This window comes from Taudactylus pleione, unplaced genomic scaffold, assembly GCF_031769625.1.
Source record: "Taudactylus pleione unplaced genomic scaffold, aTauple2 ptg000120l, whole genome shotgun sequence".
Classification (NCBI taxonomy): Eukaryota; Metazoa; Chordata; class Amphibia; order Anura; family Myobatrachidae; genus Taudactylus; species Taudactylus pleione.
In genome coordinates this window covers 7,066,265-7,072,959 of record NW_028284522.1, presented here as the reverse complement: position 1 = coordinate 7,072,959, position 6,695 = coordinate 7,066,265, and positions in this window count along the sequence as shown.

Genomic DNA, 6,695 nt, shown 5'->3' with positions numbered 1-6,695 from the left:
CATATCAACATTTACGCTGTCATTTGTACTATCTCCTTTGAAATAAGGGTGACTCACTGACCATCCTGGAGGTTATTTTATGTTATTTATATTATTGGTCATCAATGAAATTGTATTTGATAAAACTTTTTACAGATTACAGAATGTTATACTAAATAACATCATATAGTATTTAGGGACAAGTATTTTATTTCATGTACACATTTTCACATTTTAATTGCATTGTCTTTTTACTTTATTCTCTATTGTCACAAATAATTTGCTTGCTTAAGACAGATTTTATTAGGAATTGAGAATAAAAGTTATATATTAATGTTGCTGTCTTCCATTATTTGCGTTCCCCTATGGAACGCAAAGCGGAAGCTGTCGGCTGTCCGGATAGTAAGTACATCCGGGTGCAAGAAGGAGCCGGCGGGGACAGCTATAGTGGTGGCCGTGCGGCTGTGGCTCTAGCGGTAGTCGGAGTGGTGGTGACTGACAGTGACTGCTAGATCCACCTGTCCGGAGTAACCTCACCTCAGCGTCAGTAACTTTGTCTCTCTCTGGGAGGGGGAGGGGGAGGGGGAGTGATTGCAGCTGATAACACTGCTGGTGACAACTCCCTCCTCAGTGCCTCACACCTCAGTGCCTCACACCTCACCCCCTGCATCTAGGGACCTAGTAAATCACCCACACTGCCTTTACCTGATTATATATAGAGAGGTGTATAATATATATATATACACTCACACACACACACCTATATTATATATATATATATATATATATATACATGTGTATATATATATATTATGTGTAAATATGTAAAAAAATTATAATATATATATATATGTGTGTGTCCATTGAAACCCATAAAGAAACTAAAAGGTTTCTCTGCACTTTTCTTCTTTCTGGTGCAATGTTTTTCGTCTTCACGTGAGACTGAGTTGCACCATGTATGTATCCCTATGGTATTATACAGAGTTGTAGTACAGACTCAGAAGTGTAGTGTATTAGAAATGTGTTGGGCATTCCTAGGTGGTTACAGAAGGTTGGCTAATTAGACGCAGCTGTAACGTAGTACATGGAGTGACACAGGCGTTTTGCTGAAAGAGGCTGTGTACAGAGACGCTGAATCACTCACATGGGAGGACAAACTCAGATGGATGATCTGCACCTAGCATAGGGCTGGTGAAAGTTTCAATGGTGCGACCGATGGTGGCGTCTAAAGATGCACAAAGCACAATTGCAGCGTCTGCAGACACTGACAGTGGGCATCTCAGTCCTTGCATATTAGGACGAACGTATGAACAAGGGTGTTGTAGTGGCATTAGCATAAAGTCGCAGACGCAACTGCAGCAAAAGAAGCAAGGAATCGCAACTGCGCCCAACTTGGCCCTATGAAGAGGGATCCCTCCCCCTCCTTGACAGACCCCATCCCCATTAGGAGACTGCTTCCATAAACTTCTTGGGCTGATTTTCCATCACAATCCACCCCTGGTGGCGTAACTAGGGTTTTTGGAGCCCAGGGCAAGATGATAAATGCCACCTCCCCCCACTTTGTGCGCACGCTGTAGGCATGTGTGCCAAAAGTGGGCGTGGCCACTGAAAAATGGGGCGTGTCAACTCTGGGAACATTACTTTCCTTTCCATATGCACCATAATGCCTCCAGTAGTATTGCTCCTTATGCAATGCCCCCAGTAGTAGTTCCCCTTATGCAGTGGCCTCAGTAGTAGTACCCTTTATGCAGTTCCCCCAGTAGTAGTGCCCTTTATGAAGTGGTCCCAGTAGTAGTACCCCTTATGCAATGCCCCTAGTAGTAGTACCCCTTATACAATGCCCCTTATACAGTACCCTCAGTAGTGCCCCTTTTACAGTGCCCCCATTAGTGTCCTTTATGCAGTGCCCCCAGTAGTGTCCCTTATACAGTGCCCCAGAAGTGCCCCTTAGACAGTGCCCCAGTAGTGCCCCTTAGACAGTGCCGCCAGTAGTGCCCCTTATACAATGCCCCTTATACAGTGCCCCCAGTAATGCCCTTATACAGTGCCCCCAGTAGTGCCCCTTACATATAAAACACACAGGCACACACAACACAAAACACAATACTTACCAAAATCCCCACTCCTGCACCTGCCGCCTTCCACTCCTCCCGCTCGGCACTAGGGGTGTGCACTGGCCACTTTTCGTGTTTTGTGTTTTGGTTTTGGATCTGGATCTTTCTTCGTGTTTTGGATCTGGATTGGTTTTGCCAAAACCACCCTTCCGTGTTTTGGGTTCTGGGTTTTGTGTTTTGGATCTGTATTTTTTTTAAAAAAAGAATAAAAACAGCTAAAATCACAGAATGTGTTGGTTGTTCTGCTCCTATGCTATTATTAACCTCAATAACCTTAATTTCCACTCATTTCCAGTCTATTCTGAACACCTCACACCTCACAATAGTGTTTTTATGTCCAAAATGCTATGCTAAGCGACACGAATGGGCGGCACAAACACGTGGCCCATCTAGGAGTGGCACTGCAGTGGCAGACAGGATGGCAGTTTGAAAAACTAGGCCCCAAACAGTACATAATGCAAAGAAAAAAAAGAGGTGCAAGATGGAATTGTCCTTGGGCCCTCCCACCCACCCTTATGTTGTATAAACAGGACATACACACTTTAACAAACCAATCATTTCAGCGCCAGGGTCTGCCACACGACTGTGGCTGAAATGATTGGTTCGTTTGGGCCCCCACAAAACAAGCTGGCAATTAATCTGTCCCTGCACAAACTGGCTCTACGGAGGCAAGATGTCGTCCTCATCCACCGATTTATCACCCTCTTCAGTGTTGTGTACATCCTCATCTTCACAGACTATTAACTCGTCCCCGCTGGAATCCACCACCACAGGTCCCTCTGTACGTTCTGGAGGCTGGTCTCCCTGAAAGAGTTGGTAATTCATTTTTATGAACATCATCTTCTCCACATTTTGTGGAAGCAGCCTCCTACGCCTTTCGCTGACAAGGTTCCCGGCTGCACTAAACACTCTTTCAGAGTACACACTGGAGGGGGGGCAACTCAGGTAAAATAGAGCCAGTTTGTACAGGGGCCTCCAATTGCCTCTTTTTCCTGCCAGTACAGGTACGGACTGTCTGACATGCCTACTTGGATGCTGTCACCGATGTAATCCTCCACCATTCTGTCAATGGTGACAGTATCATATGCAGTGACAGTAGACATGTCAGAAATTGTTGCCAGGTCCTTCAGTCCGGACCAGATGTCCAAACTTGGTCCTGCCTGCCCTGCATCACCGCCAGCGGGTTGCTTAGGATACCTAAGTTTTTTCCTGGCAGCCCCAGTTGCGGGAGAAAATGAAGAAGGAGCTGTTGACGTGTCACGTTCCGCTTCAGCTGACAGTGTTTTCACCAGCAGGTCTTTGCACCTCTGCAGACTTGTGTCGGCCGGAAAGAGAGACACCACATAGGCTTTAAACCTAGGATCAAGTACGGTGGACAAAATTTAGTGGTCTGATTTCAACAGATTGACCACCGTGGAATCCTGGCAAAGCGAATGAAAGGCTTTATCCACAAGTCGCTCCGTCTTAGCTCCTCCTTCACTTTCTCCAGCTACTTCTGCAAAAGCCTGATGAGGGAATGACCTGACTCAAGCTGGCAGTGTCTGAACTGACTTCACGTGTGGCAAGTTCGAAGGGTTGGAGAACCTTGCACAACACGGAAATCATTCTCCACTGCTCTTGAGTCAGGTGCATACCCCCTCCTTTGCCTATGTCATAGGTGGATGTATAGGCTTGAATGGCCTTTTGCTGCTCCTCCATTCTCTGAAGCATATAGAGGGTTGAGTTCCACCGCGTCACAACCTCTTGCTTCAGGTGAAGGCGGGGCAGGTTCAAGAGTGTTTGCTGGCGCTCCAGTCTTCGGCACGCAGTCGCTGAATGGCGAAAGTGGCCAGAAATTTTTTGGGCCACCCAAAGCGTCTCCTGCACGCCCCTGTCGCTTTTCAGAAAATTCTGCACCACCAAGTTTATTGTGTGAGCAAAACATGGGACGTGCTGGAATTTGCCCAGATGTAATGCCCGCACAATATTGGTGGCATTGTCAGATATCACAAATCCCCAGGAGAGTCTAAGTGGGGTAAGCCACTGGGCGATGATTTCCCTCAGTTTCTCTAAGAGGTTGTCGGCGGTGTGCCTCTTACTGAAACCGGTGATACACAGCGTAGCCTGCCTTGGAACGAGCTGGCGTTTCTGAGATGCTGCTACTGGTGACGCTGCTGTTGTTGCTGCGTAAGGTGATACATCTACCCAGTGGGCTGTCACAGTCATATAGTCCTTAGTCTGCCCTGTTCCACTTGTCCACATGTCCTTGGTTAAGTGGACATTGGGTACAACCGCATTTTTCAGGACACTGAGGACACTTTTTCTGAGGTTTCTGTAAAGTCTCGGTTTTGCCTGCCTAGTGAAGTGGAATCTAGATGGGATTTGGAACCGGGGACACACTACCTCTATCAATTGTCTAAATCCCACTGCACTAATGGCGGATACCGGACGCACGTCTAACACCAACATAGCAGTCAAGGCCTCAGTTATACGTTTTGCTTCAGGATGACTGCTGTTGTACTTCATCCTCCTCGCTAAGGACTGTTGGACTCCCAGCAGCAGCAACAGCAGCAGCGGCAGCAGTAGGCGTAGCAATGCAGGATCCTCCGGAGGAATCCCGGATAGGAGAGTCAGTCATGCCAGAGACATGGCCTGCAGGACTACTTCCGATCCTGACTAAGGAGGAAATTGACGAGGAGGGAGTTGACAGTGTGGTTTGCAGGTGCTTGGATACAACAGGACAACGGGATTTAGGTGTCCCTGGACTGCTTACAGTCTTAGTCAAAGTTTCTGAACTTGACAGTAACTTTTTATGAACGTGCTGCAGGTGCCGTATAAGGGAGGATGTTCCTAGGTGGTTAACGTCCCTACCCCTACTTATTTCACCTTTACATATGGTACATATGACAAGACAGTTGTTGTCCGGATTTGGATAGAAATATTGCCAGACCAAAGTGGTGGAATGTTTGGTCTTCTGCCCAGGCATGACCATGATGGGCTTTTTCATCCAACGGACAACAACTGTCTCCCCCAGAGCCTGATTTAAACAAACCACATCACCATCAGAATCCTCCTCACCAACTTCCTCCTCAGCGCCAGCTACACCAGTATCCTCATCCTGTTGTACTTCAACAGTGACATCTTCAATTTGCATATCAGCAACTGGACTGTGGGTGCTCCTTTCAGCACTTCCAGGGGGCGTGCAAATGGTGGAAAGAGCCACCTCTTCCCGTCCAGTGCTGGGAAGGTCAGGCATCGCAACCGCCACCACACTTGGACTCTCCTTGGGGATTTGTGATATCTTCTTAGAACGCACAGTTCTTCGCTGTGCTTTTGCCAGCTTAACTCATTTGATAGTTTTAGCGGGAGGAGGGCTTCCATCGTCATGTGAAGCTGAACCACTAGTCATGAACATAGGGAAAGACCTTAGCCGTTCCTTGCCACTCTGTGTCATAAATGGCATATTGGCAAGTTTACATTTGTCTTCAGATGATTTAAATATTTTTTCCTGAACTTTGTCATTTGGGATTGTACAGTCAGGCCCATAAATATTGGGACATTGACAGAATTTTCATATTTTGGCCACTATCCACCAACACAATGGCTTTGAAATGAAACAAACAAGATGTGCTTTAACTGAAGACTTTCAGATTTAATTTGAGGGTAATTACATCCAAATCAGGTGAACGGTCTAGGAATTACAACGGTTTCTATATGTGCCTCCCACTTTTTAAGGGGCCAAAAGTAATGGGACAAACTAGAAAATCCTAAATCTAACTTTCACTTTTTAATACTTTGTTGCAAATCCTTTGCAGGCAATTACAGCCTGAAGTCTGGAACGCATAGACATCACCAGATGCTGGGTTTCATCCCTGGTGATGCTCTGCCAGGCCTCTACTGCAAATGTCTTCAGTTCCTGCTTGTTCTTGGGGCATTTTGCCTTCAGTTTTGTCTTCATCAAGTGAAATGCATGCTCAATCGGATTCAGGTCAGGGGATTGACTTGGCCAATGCATAACATTCCACTTTTTAGCCTTAAAAAGCTCTTTGGTTGCTTTTGCAGTATGCTTCGGGTCATTGTCCATCTGCACTGTGAAGCGCCGTCCAATGAGTTCTGAAGCATTTGACTGAATATGAGCATATAATATTGCCCGAAACACTTCAGAATTCATTCTGCTGCTTTTGTCAGCAGTCACATCATCAATAAATACAAGGGAACCAGTTCCATTGGCAGCCATACATGCCCACGCCATGACACTACCACCACCATGCTTCACTGATGAGGTGGTATGTTTTGGATCATGAGCAATTCCTTTCCTTCTCTTCTCTTCCCATCACTCTGGTACAAGTTGATCTTTGTCTCCTCTGTCCATAGGATGTTGTTCCAGAACTGTGATGGCTTTTTTAGATGTTGTTTGGCAAACTCTAATCTGGTCTTCCTGTTTTTGTGGCTCACCAATGGTTTGCATCTTGTGGTGAACCCTCTATATTCACTCTCGTGTATAGTCTTCTCTTGACTGTTGACTTTGACACATATACATCTACCTCCTGGAGAGTGTTCTTGATTTGGCCAACTGTTGTGAAGGGCTTTTTCTTCACCAGGGAAATAATTCTTTTGTCATCC